This window comes from Felis catus, chromosome B1, assembly GCF_018350175.1.
Source record: "Felis catus isolate Fca126 chromosome B1, F.catus_Fca126_mat1.0, whole genome shotgun sequence".
Classification (NCBI taxonomy): Eukaryota; Metazoa; Chordata; class Mammalia; order Carnivora; family Felidae; genus Felis; species Felis catus.
In genome coordinates this window covers 1,331,728-1,357,803 of record NC_058371.1, presented here as the reverse complement: position 1 = coordinate 1,357,803, position 26,076 = coordinate 1,331,728, and the positions used below count along the sequence as shown (strand labels likewise).

The following is a 26,076-nucleotide window of genomic DNA, read 5'->3' as shown; positions in this document are numbered from 1 at the left end:
ATCCTGGACGGCAGACGGTGTGGGCTGGAACCCCTCCGCGTCCCCAAACCAGGGCTCTCAGGCCAGGGTGGTGGGGATGATAAACTCAGGGAGGCCTGGGCTGCTGTCACAGAGTGGCCCGGAGGTAGGTGACGGGTCCCCGTGGTCAGGTGTCCCTGGAGGTCAGTCGTGGACTTGGCAGGGGGGAGGGGCAGTTTTGGAGCTGATGTCAAACTCTGGATGTTCTCCCCGACGGGGATTAAGGAAGCATCTGTATTATTGACGCAGAAAATCTAATCTCGAAAGGGCTCCAACTTGTATATAAAATCATGTTTCAATAACTTCACCTCAGACGATAAGGATCCAGGACTCAAAACAACAAACGGATTACTTCGCAGACACTGCGCTAAGCACATACTGTTTATCCCACTTGATCCTCAAGGCGACCATGAGTGCGCTTCTGTTCTTGTTCTGGTTTTGTTGAATTTTGGACTAAAAAGATTATGAAACGTCGGTCCCTTCCCCCAGGTGGAAAGTGAGGGAGGGGGACACCCTGAGGCCCTCCCGGATGCACTGTGACACGCAGGGGGGCGGGGAGCAGCACGGGTTCGGAGCCAGCCCTCCCGGGTGTGGCTCGGGGTGGGGGGGGCACGCAGGCGGTCAGCGCCCCCATGCTGAGTCCAGGCAGGACCAACTTTGCTCAGTTACGCCTGAGGTCAGGTGAAGAAAAGGCAAACGGTGATTGCTTGTTCTTGCGCCCTTCAGATGAATAATTTCGATTCTGAGGTTAAGTCCTTCTTACTTACGGGAAGGATTCAAAAGGAGTCGAACAACACAGTCTAAGGAGAACAGGCACATCGACCGGCTGTGTTTATCTAAACCCGAGTAAACAACGCTCTCAGAGTGACAAGCTTCCCTTCCTCTGGGTCAGCGCATGTTCTCTAACCTCCACGGGGATTCAGCAAATCTCACGAGCAAAAGCCCCAGGGCCTCTCTTTCGCTCCACGTGATGTGTGGGGCGCCGTGAGGCTGGGGGTGGTGAGGTTGACAGCAACCTGGAGACGCTGGTCCGTACCTTCCTCGTACCGTGACTGCCCCTCGGCTGCGTGGGACAGAAGAGCCTGCCAGCGGGCAGCGTGCCCCTCGCCATAAAGCCCACCAGCCACAGGAAAAATGTACGACAGAAGGGGAACCAGTGTCTGTGGGCCGGTCTCACCTGGATGACCTTACAAGTGGGAGGAGGAAAGAAGTGATGTGAGGTCAGCTCCACAGGAGCTCCACAGGAAGAATGGCCTATGAACTCAAACACCAGCTCCTCAGACATCTCAACAACCAGGCCTGCTCAGTCTTTCTGTCAGCCAATTCCCAGCACACACAACTGAGCGCAGCGTCCTAGGACCAAACAGCGGGTGGAGTGGAGACAGCCCGGAAAGCGCAGTGATTAAGGGCTTTGAGTCAGATGTGACTTGAAAGGATAGCTCCTCCGTTCATCAGCCACCTAAACTCGCAGCTCTGTCTCTGAGCTCCACCTTCGCTGGATGTAGAATATTGACCATCACTAAACTTACTTTGACGGGTGATCAAAAAAATTAAAAGAAATAATGCACATAAAGTACTGTGTATGAACTGTTAAATGAGTGTTGGGTATTAAGATCATCAGTGATTTAGAAAGGTTATCTTTTTAAGAATTTTTTTTAACATTTATTTATTTCTTTGAGACAGAGAGAGACAGAGCATGAATGGGGGAGGGTCACAGAGAGAGAGGGAGACACAGACTCCAAAGCAGGCTCCAGGCTCCGAGCTGTCGGCACAGAGCTCGATGCGGGGCTCGAACTCACAGACTGTGAGATCATGACCGGAGCCGAAGTCGGACGCTCAACCAACTGAGCTACCCAGGAGCCCCAGAAAGGTTATCTTTTATAACCAATGTCCACTTCCTGGTTTAAATGACAACCAGTGCAAAGCTTTTATATATATGAATATACAAAGGCTAAGATAAAGATTTAGCAAAATATTAACAGTGGTTATCTCTGGGATGTGGGAATTTGAGCAAACTTTTTGCTTTTTTTTTTTCAAATTAAAAAAAAAATCCACAGAGACAATGGGAAGTAGTCTGTAATTCACAGACACTGGATCTTTCGCATCAAGTTCACAACGTGAAGGTATGATGAGCTTTCAAATAGAGAAGGAAATTACACAAACATAAATCAGCACTTTAGCTTAAAAATCATGAGAACATGTTTTACTAAGCAATTTTTAAAGGACTGGTTATTACAGTGTTTCTTTTAAAATAAAAATTATTTTTTTTTACTTTACTAGTTCCAACACTCTTTCTTCTATTTTCTTAAATAGCATTTTTTTTTTCTGTCTCTCAAGCTTTTGAACATGTGAGCATAAAGACACAAACATCAGAGGAGGGAAAATTTTTCTTTGCTGTTCAGCTGCAGTGACAGCTGGCATCCTCATACAGCTTCATTTTGTAGCATTTTCCTCATCCCAGAAACTTGGTACATCCATTATTTAGAACTGCACTGTCAGATAATTTTAGCGAGAGAGAACCATCAGTAGGAAAGACAAAGTGTGGAAGGGAAAACAGGCACCAAGATATGGATGGACATGAGGAAATGCTCCCTAATGACTCTGAGGAAGATGGACATGAGGAGGTGCTCCCAAATGACCCTATGAGGATGGGCATGAGGAAGTGCTCCCTGTGGCCCCGATGGAGGTGGAGATGAGGAAGTGCTCCTAGATGACCCTATGAGGATGGACATGATGAAGAGGTCCTGGAAATCCCCGTGAGGATGGGCATGAGGAGGTGCTCCCTGATGGCCCTATGAGGATGGGCATGAGGAAGTGCTCCCTGATGGCCCTGATGAGGATGGGCATGAGGAGGTGCTCCCTGATGGCCCTGATGAGGATGGGCATGAGGAGGTGCTCCCTGATGACTCTATGAAGATAGGCATGAGGAAGTGCTCCTAGATGACCCAATGAGGATGGACATAAGGAGGTGCTCCCTAATGGCCCTATGAGGACGGGCATGAGGAAGTGCTCCTAGATGACCCAATGAGGATGGACATGAGGAGGTGCTCCCTAATGACTCTATGAGGACAGGCATGAGGAAGTGCTCCTAGATGACCCAATGAGAATGGGCATGAGGAGGTGCTCCCTGATGGCCCTGATGAGGACGGGCATGAGGAGATGCTCCCTAATGAACCTATGAGGATGGGCATGAGGAAGTGCTCCCTGATGGCCCTGATGAGGATGGGCATGAGGAAGTGCTCCCTGTGGCCCCGATGGAGGTGGAGATGAGGAAGTGCTCCTAGATGACCCTATGAGGATGGACATGATGAAGAGGTCCTGGAAGTCCCCATGAGGATGGACATGAGGAGATGCTCCCGAATGACTCTGAGGAAGATGGGCATGAGGAAGTGCTCCCTGATGGCCCTGATGAGGATGGGCATGAGGAGGTGCTCCCTAATGACTCTATGAGGATAGGCATGAGGAAGTGCTCCTAGATGACCCAATGAGGATGGACATAAGGAGGTGCTCCCTAATGGCCCTATGAGGACGGGCATGAGGAAGTGCTCCTAGATGACCCAATGAGAATGGGCATGAGGAGGTGCTCCCTAACGACCCTATGAGAGTGGGCATGAGGCTCCCAGATAGCCTCTGTTAACCCAAAGGGCGAGTACAATAGCCTCAACCACCCCTACTTTGGTGGGTCTTCCCAGCCCAGCACGCCTGCATCGTGCATTAGATCTTCACGACGACTTTGTAGATGAGGTGTTATGTCTGAGCAGCTTTCACATGAGAGCTGGCTGGGCTCGGGGCTTCTCACAGTAGGAGCCTTCACAGTGAGGCCCGAGCAGGGTTGCTGAGTGCGTATCCGTGCGAGTGTTCCCTGTTTCCACCGTAGGCTGAAAACCTCTCCCTTTCAAAGTGTTGTTCCAGGACCTCACAAGCACTGCCTGGGTCTTGTTACAAATGCAGAGTGTGACTCAGCCCCCAGGGCTCAGGGCCCAGACTCGGCCTCGACAAGAGCAAAACACGAGGAGCGCTGCTACAAGCGTGGGGCCCGCCCCAGATCCATGCACGGGCCGTGCTTTTCCCTTGCCGCCTTTCCTGGTCAGTCTTCCTGAAATGCTGAACTCCACACGGGCTTTGTCAGTTTCAGTCACCCTGGAAGCCTGGTCGGCGTCTGTTCTGTGAAACCCTCTTTGATCACTCAGGCTGAGCCATCCGACCCACCTCAGCGCCCTGACGCACCTCGCTCATGGCACCGCTCGTCACACTGCTCATTATACTGGCTCGCAGCCCTGGCTGCACCTGAGAACCATCTGGGAGCTTCGAACACCGTCTGGGCCTGACCCCATCTCAGACCTGTCCGCTGGAATCCGGGCTGAGGGCAGACCCCCATCCTCATGAAAACCTCCCGGTGCTTCTCAGGCTCAGCCTGGGCTCTGAGCATCCCGCTCCACTTCAGGGCTGGGATGACTCATTTACTTTCCCTGTAGGGCAGTCGGGAGAGGGGAGGGGCAGGAATGATTACCACCCCAGGACAAAGGCAGAGCCAGACCACCCTGGGAGTGGGGGCCCTGTCTGTGCTGAGACCCACAAGATCTCTGCTCCATTTTCAGTCCACATATCAGCTTGTGAACAGGAGTAGGCGCTCTCTGAGGGCACACACCCTGTTCTGTTCCCACCTTTGATGCCCAGCACCTACCATGATGTTTGAGGTTAGTGGACACTCCAAAGATATCCGAGCGGTTTACACAAGGCAGCACACTTGTAAGTCAGGTGCACAGAACCCCGGCTTGCCCTGTGCCCCTCCCCCCATCTTTCCCTTACTATCTCAGGGTCATCAACGCAATGCACTCAGCCTGAAAGCTAGTGATTGGGAACAGTAACGGAGAAAGTTGCATCTCTAAAAACAGATTTAAAAAGAACAGCAAAGAAATGTCCAGGTTTTCAAGACCGTTGCTCAGAAGTTTATTATTTAAATGTACTTCCTTTGAGCCACAGTGTTTATTTGAGCTTGTGAGTATTAGCGGTCTGGAGGGTGACCGTGAGGGGTTCCACAGGGCGTGGGGTAAACACACAGGAAAGGAGACTGTCATTCAAATCACGGCATCATGGGCCTGAAACGTGAGAAGGAACACCCACGTAAGGGTGACGGCGGAGACAGGACGGAGGGCTTCTCAACACGCTGATGACGGGGCTCTTTGAACTCAAGAGGGAAGGCGCAGTGCCAACATAGAAATGATGCCAGATGAAGGATGTCAAGCAAAACACGACGAGGGAAGGCATTAAATATGGAAACGGTTGAGACACCGATCTCCGAAGATAGGAAACCCCACAATTTCCCTTTTAATAACGTAAGAATTTAATAGTGTTGTGGCTCACGGCTGAACCCTCGAACACGGCCTTAGCGTCCACTGACACAGGCCTGGCTGAGCCTGCTGTGTCCCGGCCCCACTGCCAGAGAGGATGGGGATCCCGCAGATGACACGGGGTGGGGGGGTGCGAGGGGCCGTGCTCTCCCCAGCCCCCCACACCTGCGTGGGCACAACCATCATAGGCACGGGGAAAGTCACAGGACTGTCAGAAGTCCGTCAGCCATGCAACTGGCCCACACCTCCATTTGATTGAAAATGATCAAGATAGGCTTTTGCATTGAATTAGTGCCACTCCTCCCTGATCTGACCTCAACACTTTAGTCGGGCTCCCTGTGTTGCAGAAAGAGATGCAGTGATGTGAAAAGAAATTCGTAACACAGTGAGCAGTTACAGTAGAGCAGAGAAGAATGTTGGATGCTTACATATGTGTGTGGGAGGGAGTGGGGGCGGGAAGAAGGACACCCAGTGTCCACCACGGTCATCTCTCGGAGGCGGCATTATGTTTTAGTATCTTGCCTATAATGACCGTGAATTGCTGTTGTGACATGAGAAAAGCTCTAAGTTACTTTGTAAAGTTTAGAGCTACCCGTATATCTGCAGTATTAAGATGATAAGATCATTCATGGTTGTCTAGCAGAGAGAAATGCACTAAGTATTAAATAAATGGTCAAGAGGTTAATTGAAATCACAGAAGAGTAACTTCCACCAATGCAAGTGTTGCTTTTCAAACACTACCCCCCCACCCCCGCCTTCATTTTAATGGAAAGAGCCTTAAGCATATCTGTCTGATAAAAATAACCAGATGCAGGATGGTCTGGGTTAGTGGTATCATAACAATCACTGAACCAATCAATAGCACACAGATCGATGTGTTGATAAATCACCTCTTTGAGGAAGCTGAGAAAAAGCCACATGTCCATCCACAGCCCCGGTAAGAAAGTTCCCACGTGTGGACAGCTCCCCACAGAAACCGGCCAGTTAGTGAAAGCCCGCTTTCGCCATACGTTATAAACTCGGGAAGCAAACTTCAGCTACGACAGTGACCGCGGATGGGAGTTTCACTTTGAACGAGGTCTTAAGTAAATCAGTGTCTGAAAGAGCAGACACTTGATGGGAACGGAGGCACGAGGACATTTATATTATTTAATCAGCGCAGATGTTCAGAAAGGTGGTAATTTTATGCAATTTTATAATACAATGGTAAATAGCATATCCATAATTAAATCTCTAGAACTTATGAACATTCAGAATGCATTTTAATGAAGAGATTAGCACTAAATAAATACTACACATCAATTATATTAATGCATCTTTTCATCCAAGCTTTACTTCCTCAAAACTTTGTTTTTTGGAGCTTGATTTTTATTCTCAGATTACATTCTAATATAGAATTTTCTGTTCTTTTCACGTGCTTAAACTGTAACCATGGAATATTTCATTTTTCTGCATAAGCCCCAACCATTTGGCTACAAAATCACAGTGCTGGGAAGCCTGTAGTGTAGACTTAGTGCTTTTACATTTGGTTCCTTTTATATGAGGTATTTCAGAAGGCACTCCCCCAACCTGGGCACAACCATAGCCATTCATTTATTTATTTAAAAATATTTTTTTAATGTTTACTTATGTCTGAGAGAGAGAGAAAGAGAGAAAGAGACAGAGACAGAGAGACAGAGAGAGACAGCATGAGTGGAAGAGGGCAGAGAGAGAGGAAGACACAGAATATGAGGCAGGCTCCAAGCTCTGAGCTGTCAGCACAGAGCCCAACACGGGTCTCAAACTCACAAACCACGAGATCACGACCTGAGCCGAAGTCAACGCTTAACCTACTGAGCCACCCAGGTGTCCCTGTAGCCATTTAAAACGTCTAGTTATGTGAATGGTTATCAACATCTGTGCTATAAAAGAGTACTAAGCACTTCGATGAATTCTTCAGTTAGAAGCATATTGAAAGAACTACCCATCACTATAAATCAATGACTGCCTAATACCAAATCTACAGAAATGGGTTTGTCGGTTGTACAAACGAGACGAGATCTCGCACAACCGTGGCAAGTGTCCAGCCCCCCCAGGACCACAGAGGGAGCAGCCCCCCTCCCCGGTCCAGTCCATGTCGACGGTTCAGCCACCTGTTTATTAGGAATGGCTCATGAGCCTCTCTGTTTCTGCTGTTTCCCCCACTTTGGTCCTACATTATTCTCGTGGGAAATTCACGCAGCATCACGTTTGTATAGCTACCAAGTTTCTTTCCCCTTGTTCTCCTTTCCTTCCTGCTGAGGGGCTTCTAGTACTTTCTGCATGGAGGCCAGCCCCACACACAGTTAAGCAAGGCTGTGTGCCATGTAGCTGGTTTCTACGCATACTTTGGAAAAGCTGAATGCAAATTCAGGGCAGAGTATATTTATAGAGAGAGTATATTTGGTCGGGTAAGCCCCCCTTACCCTCAATCAGTTAAGCCCCCCAATCTAAAGTTAGATTAAATGGGCCTCAAGCACAGAATTTAAAAGTGTGCTAAAAGGGAAACTCAACTCAAAATAGGAACCCACTTTATACCACAATTTGGGATGCTGTTTTTAATCTATATGGTGGGGGGAGTTGTCCTAGGGTTTTTCCCCCTTACTCTAACAGACTTTTCCTTCTTCACTTGAAGAGACGGAAAATCCAATTTGCCACTTCCGAGAACAATGATGGGAGAGGCAGCTTTGCTCAGCGGTCGAGAACCAGCTCTGAGCCACGTGCTGGCCTCCATCCCAGCCCCACCGACCAGGTGTTCGGTCCACAGTCGCGTGACCAACCTCAGTTTCCCCACCTGTTCCAAATAAGAAGTCTGTGCAGCTTATGCTTTCTTTAAAAAACTGTTTCAGGGGCACTTGGGTGGCTCAGTCGGTTAACCATCCGACTTTGGCTCAGGTCATGATCTCGTAGTTTGTGGATTTGAGCCCTGTGTTGGGCTCTGTGCTGACGGCTCAGAGCCTGGAGCCTGCTTTGGATTCTGTGTCTCCTCTCTCCCTGCTCCTCCCTTGCTCATGCTCTGTCTCTGTCTCTGTCTCTGTCTCAAAAATAAATAAACATTAGAAACAGGCGCAAGGAGGGGCACCTGGGTGGCTCATTCTGTTACACGTCCAACTCTCGGTTTCAGCTCTGGTCACGATCACATGGTTTGTGACTTTGAGCGCCATGTCAGACTGCACTGACAGCGCGGAGCCTCCTTCGGATTCTCTCTCTCTCTCTCTCTCTCTCTCTCTCTCTCTCTGCCTCTCCCCTGCTCATGCTGCCTCTCTCTTTTTCTCAAAATAAATAATAAAAATAAAACAAAGAAAATTAAAAAAGTAAAAAACTGTTTTAGTACCTGAACCTGGCCCACATGTCAATAAATTATCGGAGATGATGCTGTGAAGTTTCCCGACTGGCTCAGGTAACCATTACCCACTCAACCCTCTTGCTGTCTCCACCTAAACCGGCCCTTCCTATAGAACCAGGGATGATTAAAAAAATTTTTTTAACGTTTATTTATTATTGAGAGACAGAGAGAGACAGAGCATGAGCATGGGAGGGGCAGACAGAGGAGGAGACACAGAATCTGAAGCAGGTTCCAGGCTCTGAGCTGTCAGCACAGAGCGCAACACGGGGTTTGAACCCATGAACCGTGAGACCATGACCTGAGCCAAAGACTGACGCTTAACTGACTGAGATACCCAGGGGCCCCTAACCAGTGGTGGCTTTTAAGTGGCTGACTGTGCTGGAACAAAGCGTCCCTATTTTCATGTTTGTATTTAACAATTGTGAAAATGATGCTGTTTCTGAAAAGGAAAATTAATATTAGGGTATCAGTATCAGACCCCGCTCAAATCCTGGCTAGACTGGGCTCATGAAACACTCGTGAGCCATGGTTCCCATGGCAACAAGCAACATATTTTTAGCGAAAGTGGCTCCTTCCCATTCTCTGAAAGAATCTCCGGACAGCGCTGCCCCGTTAACGCTCATCCACAAAGAACACTTCTCGTTTCCTCCTTCGTTGCTAGTTTCACTAAAATATTTTCTACATAATTAGTTCTTTTTAAAAGGACAAATTATACAGCTGAAAGTGAGTGGTGAGTCACCACCTACATGTATGCATAGTGAGTTTGCTTCACAAACCACCGCTCGATGGGCCTTGAAACAGACGGTTAGGGTAGGATGACGATGTTATGTTTTTAGGAGAGCTCTCTCGGCGGTCCATGAAAATGGCCTCCCGACTACAGCAGGGGATCCAGGAGGGTGACACAAAAATGCCAGCTGTAACTGGTCTTATGGTTTGAATTCTCAGAGACAGAAAGACTAACATTCTTCTTTGTGCTAACGAAAGGGCTGGGCCGCAGAGCCCAAGCTGCTGGGGGGGGTGGGGGTGGGACAGAGAGAAACATGCATGAAAATACGTATCAACCCCGTCAGCCAGGGCTTCTCCCCCTGCACGTGGGGCTCAGACGGGCCCCTTCCTCCTGGGGCCTGGTGGGAGGGGCATAGTGGTGTCCAAGGACAAAACAAGTATTTTCAGAGGGGAAACACTTAGCTCATAGTTTGGCAGATACTCTGCACGAAATAAGTGTTTTAACCCAAGCTTCTTTCCCTACATCCAGCAAAAATGCCTCTTTTCCATGTACAAGTGGGGTGCACACGCACCAGAGGAGCTGACACGTACCCGGCGCTGCGTACCCCCCCCCCATCTATTCCTGGCAAGCGGGCAGCCCCCACCCACTGTGGGCTCGAGCCCCACCTCTCAGGAACTCGATGAGCTCACACAGCGAATGGGCAGAACCTGGGGCCTGGACTCAAATGTCCTGACCCTGCGTCACGCCTGTGTCTAGATAACAGGCTTGAAGGGCAGTGGGTCGCTAAGTCAGAAACGGCCTGAACACCTCGTAACGGGCAGGAAGATGGGGGCGGACGTGGTCCTTCCATGTTGGCAGCGCTGATGTCTTAGAGGAAGAGGAAAGGCTACTTCCCGCCTGTGTGTCTGGACACAGCACATCAGGGCGCCCCTGGTGGCGGCTGAAGTGGGCATGGGCGGCCCTCTCCCCGCCGCTGGAGCCTCTTGGTGATGGGGATGCCCGTGGGACGATCCATGATCCACACAACTCACGTTTATAGAACATTTTCCATTTGTCATATGCCTTCCCTTGAATTTACCGAGCAGTGCTTTCTGCGGCCCCGGGACGGACGTGGGCCAGAGCCCTGAACCCTCTGCCGCGCACGGAGATGGACGCTGGGTAGGTTCCGAGCTCCCGCCTGACGTGGAGCCCTCCCCACATCTAGTCTAGTTTCTCTGACCACCCATCCTGGCAACTCTCTGGAGACTGATAATTTTCTAGGGAAGCTAAATGCACTGTGCTCAGAGACACCCTAGAATGTTCCATGTTCACCAAGAGAAAACATGCCCAAAGAGCAGTACCAGTGAGCTGCTGAGGTCTGACTAATCCCCCAGAGCCAGCAGAGATGGGCACATCCCACGCTCCCCACGGGGTGGCCACTCCCCCAGAGCAGACTCCCCACAGGTGCTGGCTCTCCAACGGTCTGCAAAAAATGTTTATTAGGGGGGAATGGATGGGCCCCATTTCCTTTTCTTCTCTCAGATAATATTTACATAAAGGATCTTGGTTTGTGGTTTTCAGAGAGGTATTATTCTCTGTTTTTGAGTACTTTAAGTCCCCTGGGGATGGAAGGAACATTTGTTAAACCAGATTCCATATGCGTGGAGAAGTTACAACAAATAAACAGACATTTACGTAGTTTAATAAAACCCGGATTCCTACAAATCCGACCTTCTACCATGCAGGACCCCAGCATTCCGGTGCCTGTGTTCCCGGATCTAAGAAGCCGGGTTTCATGCATCTATGTCTTTACTGTAGCGTCTAGGACCTAACGGGGATCAGTGGGTTGCCGAAAGCATGTTTGTGGACACAGGAAAATTGCCAGATCAGATGGTCTGCTGGTCTCGCTGCCCAGCGTTCAGTAATTTTGCCATATTGATTATGACTGAGTTTCAAACATGCCATCTAACGGATACTCCTGGGCTGGCTCACCAAACGGTGCAATTCGTCCACTCCAACCAACAAGCCAGCAAGAGCCAAAGCAACCCTACAAGCTCAGCGACAAGTCCCTTTGCAAAGGTTTATTTCCAAAACATGTTGTTTATTCAAGCACTCAGCCGTCTGTGCGTAAGGAGGTCACCAATTGTTCGTGCCCTGCCACGGATCACGTGCATTCTGCGACCCACCGTGTTTCACCCCAAGTGGTGGCTGGGCTAGTCTGGGAGCAGATCATTTGGAGAGGACTCCCAGATGGGCTCTGTCACCAAAATCACAGGAGGTGTCTTCAGTGATTTGTTTTCAAGGCAAACTCCCTGGAGAGCTCATGGAATGCAGCAAGCCCAGCAAATTTTCCAGAGGAGATGTGAGCTCGCTATGACAGCCCTCCTTTATCTGCTGGGTTCCGACACATCACAAGTGGAACACGTGGTCAGCCAAGGTAGTCCCAAGGCGTGCTGTCAGTCATCTTCCCACTGCCCCTTGACTGAACGCAGAACAGAGAAAGGGCCGTCGGGGTCCCAGATGTGGGAGTCCAGAGGTCTGGCTTGGTGCCGCCTCCTATGGGGCCACGATCCCTCTAGGTGGAAATGCTGGGACTGAGGCTGTGGCCCTCCAGATCTTCCACGAGGTTCTGCACCTGCACTCACCGTTCCCACGAACACACGTCTGCCTTCACCTGTCTTCCCTACACTCCCAGCCTCAGCCTATGCAGGGGGTCTAAGCTTTGGGACCTGATGGCTCAGGGTCCCAACACGGAATGGGACCAGTCAGCTCCCTCTGAACCCAGCTTAACCAAAACACACTTGGAGGGGAATTACGTGGGCTCCCTGGGCTGACAGCCCAGGTGTTTATTTCCAGAAGTTCATAGCATGCAAGTACAACAGACGTAGAAATGAACAGCCTTGTATGAGTGCTTCCAATGTGAACTTTTCAAATGCATTTTTACTATTAATAAAAAAAAATCCTGACTTCCTAGAAACAAAAATAAAGAGATAGTTCCCTAAATTCAATACCCAACGCACTTTAAACCATACCCCATCTTGTCGCCCTACCCCCTACCCCCAGCAACAATTTTGGTGGCCGTTGGATGAGAATATGCCCCATGAACCTTTACGGGACAATTATAAATAAACATTTAGACAAAACTGCACTTTCCTTGGTTGGACCAATGTCCTGACTCTTCACCCCTCTGACTCAAGTTGGTGTCTCCTCGTCTCTACCTCTTTGTTAAGGCACGCAGCATTTCTGGAACGCAAACACAGTCTCTCAGATTAAATTTGGCAGCTGCTTTTGCAGAGAAAGGGAAGCGAATCAATGCAGAATTTTAAATGCTATGATCTTGATCTTGGCAACTGGCCTTCGCAAATTGTCGACTCCAGTGGAATATGGAGGGGAAAAAAAAGCAGAAACACCTGTTCCCATAATGAGTATGTGGTGAAACAGCACCAGATGGTCCAAACGTCGTGTCCCAGCCCCCATGATGACTGTGCTGGTGACTAGCCAGCGCGAGGCCGCTGCCACTGGCCGCCGACTCGGGGCTGGATGCTGCCTCAACGCAGCCTTCGGAAGACGTTATCTCCATTCGCACCAGCTCCAAGGAAGGCAGATTAGGCGAGCGCCTGATGTCCCCGGGAATGTGGACAGGGACCGGAAACCCACCGTGCGCCAGGCAGGAGTCAGACCCAGCTGCCAGCCCCGTCCCGTGAGCGGCGTGGTGGCCCAGAGGTACCTTCCGGGGGGGGAGCCTGACCAGCTCTGCCTTCAGAGGGACAGCCTGTATGTGATGGGCCGGAAACACCTTTCTTCTGCCTCTGTTTCCACCCCTCTTCGTACTAATGTTACCATGGGCTCACGGGCGGAGCCGCTTGCCTGGCAGATGGGGCTCACACCCAGCAGGGGGGTCCCACCTATGAGGCATGCAGTCAAGGAATAACGAAATCAAACTCTTACTCTACTCATTACTAAAAAGTTAAATTTAGTGATTGTTCAGCCTTTAAAAATTTTAAAAAAATGTTTTAGAGCTTAAACACCATGATTCTAATCCTGTGTGAGACTGACACAAGACTTTTTTTTTTTTTTTAATTTTTTTTCAACGTTTATTTATTTTTGGGACAGAGAGAGACAGAGCATGAACGGGGGAGGGGCAGAGAGAGAGGGAGACACAGAATCGGAAACAGGCTCCAGGCTCCGAGCCATCAGCCCAGAGCCCGACGCGGGGCTCGAACTCACGGACCGCGAGATCATGACCTGGCTGAAGTCGGACGCTTAACCGACTGCGCCACCCAGGCGCCCCAAGACTTATTTTTATTCCTGGCCTGTAACACCTCCAGGGCAGCTCCCTTCAGTGATCTACACACTGAGAGAAAGCATTTCCTGGAGCTTTGGGAACAGAGACCTTTGCGTGGCATTCTGTGGTTTACAGGTTCACCTCTAGATTTGTCTAGAATATCTCCTTTGCCCCTCGTGGTGAGCAGGGCGGCCACACTGCCTTCAGGCTACAGAGGCAACAGCTGGGGTGAGCGGCCAACACAGGCTTGCGAGCCCCAAGGGTGGCAATCCGCGGAGGCAGGATGGGAAGCTGGCACTTGTCAGAATCATCCATTAATCCTCAGCCCGAATATGTAAGAAGTTGCTGTTCCTTTCTTGGCTGACTGATGTCTTTTATTTTAAAAACTAATAGCTTTTTTTTAATGTTATTTTTTGTAATTCTTTATTTTTATTTCGGAGGGAGGGAGGGAAGGAGGGAGAGAGGGAGAGAGAGAGAGGGAGGGAGGGAGGGAGGGAGGGAGGGAGGGAGGGAGAGAGAGAGAGAGAGAACGAGAACAAGCAGAGGAGGGGCAGGGAGAGAGGGAGACGCACATTCTGAAGCAGGCTTCAGGCTCCGAGCTGTCAGCACAGAGCACGACACGGGGCTCGAACTCACGAACCCTGAGATCATGACCTGAGCTGAAGTCGGACGCTTAACCAACTGAGCCACCCAGGTGCCCCTAAACAGCTTTTTAATAACCATTAAGTTTTTTTTTTTTTTTTGATACGACAGTTTAAAGCTGTTTCTGAGTAGAAACAAATCATGATAAGAAAAATACATCAAATGATTAACTTTAGTTTTTCTTCAGCACATTATGGGAGGCAGGCTGCCCTCTTTTCTTGATCTTATAGATGATCATGTACTGAGAGTCACAGTCCAATGCTCACATTAAGCACTGACGTTCTGAGGCCGGGAGGTGCTCTGGGCTGGTGGGAGGCACCAGCCACGAAACACGTGGGACACCAGCAGCCCCAGGCTCCTTCCACCAGGAGACTTCCCACTTCCCACAAAGGGGAGCCTGGGTGGCTCAGTGGGTTAAGTGTCAGACTTCGGCTCAGGTCATGATCTCATGGTCTGCGACTTCGAGCCCCGTGTTGGGCTGTGTGCTGACAGTTCAGAGCCTGGAGCCTGCTTCGGATTCTGTGTCTCCCTCTCTCACTGCCCCACTCCCGCTCATGCTCTGTCTCTCTCTCTCTCTCTCTCTCTCTCTCTCTCTCTCTCTCTCTCTCCCAGAAATTAAAAACAAAACAAAACAAAACAAAAAACAAGTTCAGAGTCCTCTGCCTCTTATGGTTCCACCCAAACTAGCCACACAAGAAATGTCTGCCTGGGCTCCTTGTGTTCGAGAAAGCACACATATGTTCACATACATGGCATAAACATGCTATATTCCTCCAGTAAAAGTAATGAAGGCTCTTAATATTTAAAAGGTATTGTGATTTTATTAGTTGTAGCAAGAATGACTTCTAATGCTTATTTCCAATCCAATTAAAATCTAAGCAAAGGAATCTCAGGCCACTGATGACACAGAGGGATTAAAATCTCTTTGTAGAGAACGCCCTCTTCAAAGTGTGCACTGGAACCTGTTAAGGAGTCATGAGATGATCCCACCAGGCAGGTCCTACCGCCGTCGCTCAGTCTGCCTTACTGTAACGTGATCGTGCTCGCTAAGTACGGGTTGCATCTTCCCACGTACGTACGTTGTCCGTCCACCCATTTGTTCTCATTCCACAGTGCAGCGTGCCGCACAGCTGAGAATCATCCAGGAGGGCGTAAAGAATACATCTGAAATGTGTTCTGATGCAGTGAGCAGGAAGCGGTGCACAGTACGGAGACGTAGACAGCACTCCGTCATCACAGTCATGCTTGCCGACAGACCAGAGCTTAGTGATTCTAGCCACTGAAAAGAGGATAATTACGTAATGCGATAGAGGTGCTAATTATCGCCACGATGTCCATCGCCACGATTAACAAGGGCACCAAATTAACATGTCCGATACCGCAAGTGTGCACAATGTTCCATGTCAAACGTATCTCAGTAAAAATAAACAGATAAAATGGACTCTGAGCATATACTTTTGACTCCGTAAGTAACAGGCGGGGGGGAGGGGTCACTGAGGCTGAGTTATGGGAGTATTGCTTGAGTCTTTTTTTTTTTTTTTTTTTGTGAACATGAAAACGCTGCTGTTCTGCCTTAGAGGGAGTGTCCCAGGGAGGAGGCATTGCCTACTTTCCCTTTATGGAGGGAACACATGACAGACTGAACCGGTTGGGAGAAAACTCAGGAGGAGGACTCCGCTCTGCGTTGACGCCTGCTGTGTGCGGCTGCACACCCGTGTGACCTGTGCCAACAGCCTGGTTTTAACCACATCCATCTACTACACACTGGGGCATTTTTCTCTAGTCATCTCTGTGGCTACAGACGATTGCCTTCAGGAAGTATTTTCTAGTAAGCTGTTATTGTAGGAGCATTTCACAAAAGGGCAGTGTTCAGCATCACGGACTCATCTGCTTGCACGTTATCAATAAATCAATGCAGCCCTTCATTCTACCCACACTCCCCATACACTCAGTACGTCACTTCCCCAGTATCTTGCCAAGTCCTGAAATCACAGAAACGAGTAAGACTCCGTCCAGGACCCCGTGAGTGCACGGTGGGGACCATCAGGGGCGTGCCTGGGTCTCAGTTAAACAAGAGGAGGGTCAGGCTGGGCAGGTGCTGCCCCTGGGGAGGGAGTGACAGCCCCCAGGGAGCTTCTGGATGGCAGCCCTCAGCACCTGGCGTTGGGGCAGGTAATACACCTGTAGCACAGGCACCCACTCGTCTCCTGTTTATAAACCTTTGCTCTGATGCATTTTCTGTGCCCAGCCATCTTTCCCTTCCTGAGATAACCCCCCTGCGGTCAAGAGTGATCACCATGAGAAAACTAAGACTACTCCTATGTATTGCATAGACACCCTTATTTTATCCTATACCACAGTTTTCTAACATCTGGCTATTTCCCATCTGTGATCACAGATAAAACGAATTGGTAATCTTCTTCCCTTGTATTGTCCTTGGCTTGTTTTGGTGCCAAGAAAATACTACTCATAACATTGGCTAGCTTTTCCTTTTTTAGTAGTTTCTAAAATATCTGCCTTCAGCTTTCCTTCCTTTTCTATTTGTATTTTTCGCCTCCCTCCCCACCTTTCTCTGCCCCCCTTAGTCTCTCTAAGAAGATGGGAGTTGGGGTGCCTGGGAGGCTCAGTCAGTTGTGCGTCCAACTTTGGCTCGGGTCATGATCTCACGGTTTGTGGGTTCGAGTCCCGCTTCAGGCTCTGTGCTGACGGCTCGGAGCCTGGAGCCTGCTTTGGATTCTGTGTCTCCCTCTCTCTCTGCTCCTCTCCTGCTCGCACTCTGTCTGTCTGTCTCTCTCTCAAAAATAAATAAACATTAAAAAAAAAAAAGAAGTGGGAGATGCAATTTTTAAATGATGGATCCACTTACAGATAACTGGTTTATTTGGTTTCTCAATTTATTCTTGAGCCACTTTTGTTTTTTTAATTGTCCTTTTTATCTAGATTTTAAAATTTATTACCATGAAATTACTCGTGTTATATTAGGATTTTTAAAAAAACTGGGTTTTTAAATTTTCCTGATTTATCCTGATCAATTCTGATAGAGATTTTTCTATTTTCAAGCAACCAGCCGTTTCTGCTTTCCATTTTGATTTCGTTTTTCTTTGATCTTGATCATTTTCTATTTAGTGCAGCACTGTGACCCTTTTCCTAGCTCATTTCACTCTTTATATAACTCATTTACTTTTCATTATCCTTGTCATTTTTCAATAAATGCATCTACGGAGTTTTAAAATTACAATCTAAGTACCATTTTTAGTTCTGTCCCCACAAATGCTGATATTAGTGTGTGTGATGTTATTTACTCCAAGTATTTCATAATATTCATTGTGGTGTCATCAAGTCATGAATTACGGAGATATTTCCTTCTGGCATCTGATTGTTCCTAAATGTACAGATGTTTGTTCGTGTTATGGTTTCTAATTTAATCGCATTATATTTAAAGCAAGTAGCTTCATCATATTCATTCTTTAAAATGTTTGTGGTTGACTTCTGTAAATGCTGCACGTGTGCTTGAAAATGTTTATTCTCTATCTGTTGAGACACAGTTACATTACCTCTGTCACTGCGTTCTTCAGATAATTTATATCCTCATTACTTTTATTTTGGTCAGCTGGAGCTACTTGTTTCTAGAAAATATATTAAAATCTATGAATGTAGACTTGTCAATTACTTTTTTCTTGCTTTTTTCTTGATTTTTTTGTGATATTTCAAGTATAATGAAAGGTTGAGTTTTTGTATAGCTGACACTATTATTATTTCACAATAAGTGATTTTCTATGTAGACATGAAAGTTTAGATGGGGGGTGCCTGGCTGGCTCAGTCAGATGAGCGTCCGACTCTTGGTTTTGGCTCAGGTCACAATCTTACGGTTTGTGAGTTTGAGCCCCACATCGGGCTCTGTGCTGACAGCATGGGAGCCTACTTGGGATTCTCAATCTCTCTCTGCCCCGCCCCCCCAAAAACAAATAAACTTTAAAAAAAGGGAAGTTTCGATGGGAAGTAATTTCTCTTCAATACTGGGAGCTCTGACCTCAACCATTCTTGCAGGACTCCATCGTGGGTCTGAGCCTTGTGCCTGGGGAGACTGAATTTCCAGCCAATGGTAAGAGTTGCTCTTGGTGTTGGACAGCCTTGAGCTTAACTACAGGCTGTTCAGGTTGGCATTCTGGTCCTTGCTGGTCGTAGCTGCAGGTTCCGTCTAGTGACAGAGGATGTCTCCTGGTTAGTTCCCGGCCACCACTCTCTGGCCACTGCTTCCTTGTCATTTCCAGGAATCTTTTCTTCTGGGATTCCTGCTCTACATACGGATGAGTCTCTAAATGTCTCCTCCTTATTTCTTGGTCTCTGTCCGTGCTTTCCACTATATTCTGGTCAACAACTCAGAATTTCCTCCCCACACAGATTGAGGGTCCAGAGTTTACTCTGCCTAGTGCATTATTTTTAAGTTTCAGTGACTATATTTTAAAAGTATTTGCTTCCTCATTTTTCATGAACATCTGCTCTCGGTTCCTATCTTTTCCCTTGTCATTTGGATGGATAGGTATCTTTCTTTTCTTTTCTTTGTTTTACTTCCATGTGGCTTTTAGCCGGATGTATTCTAAAACCATCCTGTGATTGTCCTGTGACTTGAGGGCACTTGCAGGGCATTTCTCTTCCGTTGGTGAGTCTGCCCGCTCACCACCCCCCCCCACCTCCCTGTCCTATGGCCCCACGGTGCTTCCTCCTGGGACCTTCATCTGACAGGCTGCCCCTCACCAAGGTGGCCTCAAGCTGTTGGAATGAGGCCATCGATGCCTGGCGTTCAGCTCGGAGGCCAGGCATTTGCTGATCCTGTCTGGAGGAACCTGCCTTAGCTGTGTCTGCTGTGTTCCGTTTCTCGGTCTGTGTTCTCTCCAGGTTTTGGACACGGGTCTAGGTTGGCGCCTTGGCTCGTATCCATGTTCCTTCCCACGCCCTGAACTTCTGGCTAAGTTCCCGTGCCTTGGGTCTGCACTGCAGGAGTCCCCTGGCCTTGTCCCCTGCAGTTAGCGCACTAGGGGGTTATCTTCCATGTGTTCATGGAGACTCTTATCCCCATTCAATAGTCCACAAAGGCCACTTTCCAACACGGGGCAGGAACCCCGGCTTGCCATCTACACAGCCCCTTGTGTTCAGGTGATGCTTCAGGTGTAGAGACATCCCCCTCGGGTGCCCCCAGGGTCTGCCAACATCTCATGGTAACACTGCACATCTACAGCTTCCTGGGTCCTGGCAGGGGCGCGCCCACTGACCAGTGTCACCACACTCAGGAAAGAGCCAGGCGTGCTGTCCCCAGCAGATGTTTCTCCCTCCCTCAATTTGCCAGCCAGGCTCACTGGTTCCGATACTGCCTAAAAACCCAGGTAACGTTCTGACACTTATGAAGTTTCCAGGGGATGACAGCCAGACAGTTAATGCAAGGCCACATTCCCACCTACCAGAGAACAGGGATTTGCTCGTCCTCTATGGACAGGGGGCACGGCTGAGCCATCACATTCTTTAATACACACACATGTACAAGCTTTCACTGACATCGGTTCAAAGGCTGAATTCACAACGTCGTCACATCCGAAGCTACGCGGTTATGTATAATTTCTATTACCTTGTTCAGTGCCAAAATACAATTAAAAAATTAAGTACCTTATTTTTCAAAGTGCTGTAAAGACTGTGGAAAACAGTAGGGACATTCCTCAAATTATTAAACAGAACCGCCATGGGATCCAGCAATCCCACTTCTGGGCATACGTTCGAAGGAAATGGAAACACGAACCCCTGTGCTGATGGCAGTGTATTCACAGCAGTTGGTATGGGGACACAGCCTCAGTGTCTGCCGATGGATGCATGCACAGATAAGAGGACACTTACATGTGGGCTATTACGCAGGTTTAAAGAAGGACTCTATCTGTGACAACATGGATGGACCTTGATGGCCTTATGCTGAGTGAAGGAAGACAGACAGACAAAGACTGCACAGCCTCACTTATATGGGGAATCTACGAAGGTCAACCTGATACAAACAGGGAGTAACGTGGTTGCCAGGGGCTGGGGAAGGGGACTGGGCAGGTGTTGACCGCTACGAGCTCACAGCTGGAGATAAGTGAGTCCTGAGAATGAGCGCACAGCTTGATTACGGTCAACAACACTGTATGATGAATGTCATCGTTGCCAAGGGACTGTGTTCCCAGCACAAGAGAGAACTGATGATTATAGGATGTGATGGAGGTGTTAGCTAACTCCGTGTTGGTGATCATACCGTAACATAAACTTGCCAAATCAGCACGCTGGACACCTTAAACTGACATAATGTTATATGTCAATGCATCTCATTAAAAATAAACAAATAAGTGCTTTAGTTTGCAAAGTGCTACACAAGTTTACTAAGAACTGAACATTTAAATATTATTTTAAAGTTTACTTATTTTTGAGACAGAGAGAGAGACAGCGTGAGCAGAGGAGGGCCAGAGGGAGGGAGACACAGAATCTGAAGCAGGCCCCAGGCTCCGAGCTGTCAGCAGGCCCTGATGGGCTCAAACTCACAAACGCTGAGATCATGACCTGAGCCGAAGTCGGACGCTTAGCCGACTGAGCCTTTAAATGTGGTAAACTACACGTCACGTTCCAGTTACCATCTCACCCATTTTTAAGCGTCCAGTTCAGCGGCATTAAGTCAGAGTCATGCTGTGAGACCATCACCACCGTCTGCCTCTGGGACCTTCCCATCCTCCCAAACTGAAGCGCTGTCCCCACTGGACACTCTCCCACCCCTACGCCTAGCCCAGTGCCCACTGTCCCCGTCCTGTCTCCGTGGATGTGGCTGCTCCAGGGACCACCTGTAAGTAGAAACACACAGTGCTTGTCTCTGTGTGTCGGGCTTCTTTTCCTCAGCATTGAGTTGTCAGGTCCATCCCTGCTGTAGTAGGTGTTAGAATTTCCTTCCTTTTTGAGGCTGGCTAACATTCTCCCGTGTGGATATAAAGAACTGACCATTTTAATTTTCATTATTTCCCTTGGAAATCACAAGCACCCTCTATCTCACAGTGTCAGTATGTTCTGGCTGAAGGAAAACGATGTAGGGGTCTAATACGGCCCCAAGCACTAAAAGGTACTCAGTACATACGTGTTAGCAAAATTTATGGTCTCCTTTAACTTAGGAACTAGAACACAGAGAAAAGAAAAGGCCTCCCTAGGCTTTAACATACTTCTTACCTGTGTCAGACAATCAGCCTAAGAATAGCTAAATGCCCCCAATTCTCTACATTTGGTCAAAGAGAGAAATACTTAAAAGCTACACTACATTTCCTCTCCAGGGGCTTCTGGGCACCTGTCACCCTCCTGGACATGCACATGGGGTGGCTGCTGCCATAAAGTAGATCGTTAAACAGGAAAAGCTCTGTCCAGTTGGCTACTTAATGTGTTTTTTAATTGTCTGGCTATTATTTTTGTTGAACTCATTGAAATCACGGTGTTTACAGTAAGAGCATGTCTATTTTCCAATACTTCGTGGTCATTTCAGGTGAGTTTGGATGCGTTAGATTCTTGTCTTCCTAACCCTCACTCTGGGGAGCATCACATACATGCAGGTCTAACTTTTGCAGAGATTAATTTAGGATCAATGATAATCGCTCAACAACCAGAAATAGCTCAAATGGCGTGGCTCCTTGCTCCTGCCGCCAGCTCTGCCCATCCTCCCTGCCCCCACTCTGTCCTCCAGAGCATCTCGCACACTCAGTGCCTGTGAATGCTGTCTACAAGAGACCAACGGGGAGAAGCAGGTGCCACCCACCTCCACTACGTGAATTCATGGTCAGTCGGCTCGGGGTTAGCACTCCGAGACTGCTTCGGAGCCGAGACGTGGACGCTGACATGTCCCAGGGCAGGGAAGCCGATAAAGGAAGGAAGGAGCAGTCAGCCGTCAGCGCCATGGTTATCAGTCGTGTATGGGCACAGGGGTGGACAAAAAAGCAGGTCCCATCCCTCACCCACCCCAAGGTGGGGGTCCCCAGGGATGGGCACCCCCAGGAGCTCCATCTCATGTACAGACACCCTGGGGAAAGGAAGTGACAGAATGCACCTGTTTACATGAAAACATTAAATCTCTGTCGATCAAACTCAAAAATACATGTTAAACCACCAACTTGCTACCTTGGCATTAGCTGTTGACATTTATGGACTCGTTCACTGTCCCAAAAACAGATCTCCCTCTCCCCCAAAAGATACAATGAATCTATGTTGTTAGGGTCACCCGTCCCAAACATTTCATCTTTTTTTGTGTCTCAAATTCTTGCCAGGAGGGTCACTGCTTTCGGTGTGCTATGATGTTGCTGTAGTTATCCACATGCTTAGGCAATTTCCAGCTCTCCCTAGAGATGGCCATCTGCTCATCCTTCACCCACAGGGGGCACGGCGTAGCCATCCACATTCTCTAACACATACACATGTACAAGCTTTCACTGACATCTGTTCAAGGACCGCGTGCCCTCTGGGGTTCTCTGTAACTGTACCACTCATATTACAACAAGCTCTCTCAATTTCTTGTCTTATAAAATATATAATAGTACTTTCAGCTGGCATTATCTGGAAATGAGATCTTCCTCAAAAGGGACCTTACCACATGAATAAAGCAAATACTATAAATCAAGGAATCAAAAATTCAGAATTCAAAATCTTTGTATCTACAAAAAAAGGAAAGGTTCTTCTTAACAGTCAGAAGCTAGCTAATAAATCTAGAGGAAATGGCCCAAGTAGAACAATCACCATTTTCCAAAACAAGTGTAATAACCGAATCAGGCAAGGACCTACATGGAAATGCACATGGAGGTAAACCATCACCCCATGTGTTATTTACTGACTGAAGACGGGGAGACACCCCTTTGCGATGGAGGGATCAGTCACTCACACTCTGATGAGAAAGTTTATCATCACCTGTAGTGAAACCATGTGCCACATGTGCCTCGAAATGGGATGTGATATGAGGGACGCTGTATCCCCCAAAGAAGACTTCTTGCCAAGTGGCCTAACGTGAATCTACCCCAGACACAGTCTCTCCATTCATGGGCCTCTCTCGTTCCTTTTCCTTCCCATCGGCCTTCCCGTCCAAGGGTGATAGCGGTTTCGATGCAGATCCCTCAGATGCTGTGGCCTCACCCGGTCCTCCCCGGCCTCCGTGTGGCCCTGGTGGCCCTGCAGGTCTACACTCTGCTCCAGGACCTCTCCGGCTCCCTAGCAGCCCCATGTCTCTGTCCCCATGGCAGTCACCACTAACCTCCATCATGCTCCTCAGCAGTGGGCTGTGCCCCGATCCTCCGCAGGTGACCTTGCCCCACAAACTTACAAGTTATCTCCTCTAGGAGGCCCCAGCTTCACAAGATCTGGGGGCCCGGCCCTGTCCATGGTCCTGAGCTCTGTGTGCGTCCAGGGCCAGGGCTGGTTCCCTTCGGGGCGCCACGGAGTCCCTGCCTGGCGCCTGGAGGGTCATCAGTCCATGTGTTCGGGAGCGAGGGGAGCCGGCTGCCCTACCTCCTGCAATGTCATTCCAGTTCCTGGAAAGGTGTGCTGTCATGGATGGAACAGCCCCAGCGCAGCATTTCACAAACCTAGTTGGGCTCACTCCGCCTTCCAGCCACTCATTGCATCACATGTCTGCTGACTCGACACTGTCGCTCACCTGACTCCCAGACAGCGGAGTGTGCGTGTAATCCCTTGGCATTTCTCATGTTTGAGCACATTTCTGGGCTTAACTGTTTCTTCAGCTTTCCCCCAATTGATGATGGAACACGTGCCCCCACAGTTCTGGCCCTTTGCACATTTCCTGAGTTCCCTGGAAACTTAACGAGCACTTACTGTATACTCCACAACGTGGGACAGTGAGCACACACCAGCCCACACCCTTCCAGCCACAGGTGATTCAGGCCCTCAAAGCCCCCCTAATACCTGGGGACCCTTCCACCACCCGCCCCTCTCCTCCCAGAGGAAGTCTTTTTCAAACACTTCTCTGTCTTCGTGGAATCAAGACACAGATTTGTGTTATGTCTATAAAGGCAGAATTGGAGTTTCTCTGAAATTATTTGATCCATACTCAATCACAGACGTCACTGTTTTTCTTTCTAAACACTCATCACCTGTGTCCTTGAAAGTCTGGTTGTAGAATTCTGCCTGCAATAAACAAGGATTGCACCAGAACATAATGGATTGTTGGAATCCATTTCTTTCCTATGTTGAAAACCAGAATGGTATTTCCTACCCTAGGTAGGCATCTTTTCTATTTTCCAAAACTTCTCAAGAATTACTGCCAGCATGTTAGCGATCATATATACAAGTGCCTTCGCTTCCCTGAGACGGAGTTCATCTGGGACTGCAAATTCAAACTAATTTAGTGCAATTATGTTCTCACCCATCGCAGACTTCATTTCTCTCCTCAAATATGCGTGCTACCCTTTTTGTCGGAAGATCACTCTTCTTGACAGAGAAAATGGATTTAAATAGATTTGAATAGATGTGCTTTCTCTTTGCCATGCCTCAGCAAGAGCAGCAGACCCAAACGTCTCTGTCCCCTTGTGTCAGATTTCCAGAAGTCAGCAGAGGGACACAAAGCCTCATCTTTGTGCACCGCTCTGATTCCAGCCTCTCTGGTCTCAATGTCAGGTGTGCGGGTGGGTCTGCCCAAAGTTCATCTCCAGGAAAGTCCCAGCTGCTGTCACGGTGCTGATGTCGAGCACTGAGCAGGTGGTCTCTGATGGAGCCTGTGTGTGGGGTGGGCAGTGGACTGAAGGAGACTGTGGCCGCAGGACTGTGGGTATCAGTGAAACCACCCCTCAGCTATAGCCACCCACAATTCTGCCCTTGAATCCTGGGAAGGAAAGGGCACAGGAAAAGCAAAAAGAGCCACATTCCAACACTTGGTGGGGAAAGGTACTGGGACATGCCAGGAAAGCGCCGCGTGGCTCAGTGCACGGGGCCTCCACTGGGCCCCCCTGAGGGTAAGGGAGCAGCCCCCACCACAGCCTCAGCAGATGCTGTGCTGGTGGCTTTGGAGAACCCTGTAGTTTGTTGTTGGAGCCACAGGAAGCCCGCTTCCTATAGATGGGAAGTCTCTCCTTCCAAGTGGCTTTGCAACCTCCGGAAACTCCATCAAACCTCAGCTCTGCCACCTGAAAACCGTGGGGGGCAGGGGGGTTCCTACTTACCCTATCGGGGTGTTCTGAGGATTACATGGAATAATGAACGCAACCTTACTGTCAGCTCCTGGTGCATATTAGGGGTTCGGTAAATGTCAGCCATCATAACTGCTAATATTTTTATATGCCACGTTTATTGTATGTACTAAATCTATATGCTTGCCTCTTGGTCACCATTAATCTCTATTCTGCCTTTTTAGTGAACTCAGTCTACGGAAATACAATTTTCATAATATTCGCAGCTCTAACAGGTGAAGTTTTACCCACCTTCAGTGGAGTACTGTGACATCATAGTAAGACTGAGAGTATAGCATGAAACTGATCCTCTCTTTCAAGCCTTGTTGGCCTCTGTATTAATGCTGTGTAGACTGCTCAGGTGTTCTTATTCTGGGAATCGTAAGATTTGATGTTGATTGATGAACTGTAGTCAAAACTATATTCTAACACAGCTGCCAGATGCTAATACGTGCACGACATAGACACGTGTTTTTCTGTTTAAAAAGCACTGGAGAAAAGCT

The 26,076-nt window shown here is 48.6% G+C and overlaps 1 protein-coding gene and 1 long non-coding RNA gene across 2 annotated transcripts in view; one reads left to right on the top strand and one right to left on the bottom strand.

Annotated features, from left to right (window-relative positions):
• Positions 1 to 26,076, bottom strand: part of DLGAP2 (DLG associated protein 2) — a 784,363-nt gene that overhangs the window by 206,455 nt on the left and 551,832 nt on the right.
• Positions 12,819 to 15,807, top strand: LOC102901798. The gene is made up of 2 exons (XR_440028.4): positions 12,819 to 13,162; positions 15,480 to 15,807. It is a non-coding gene; the product is annotated as an uncharacterized LOC102901798 (long non-coding RNA).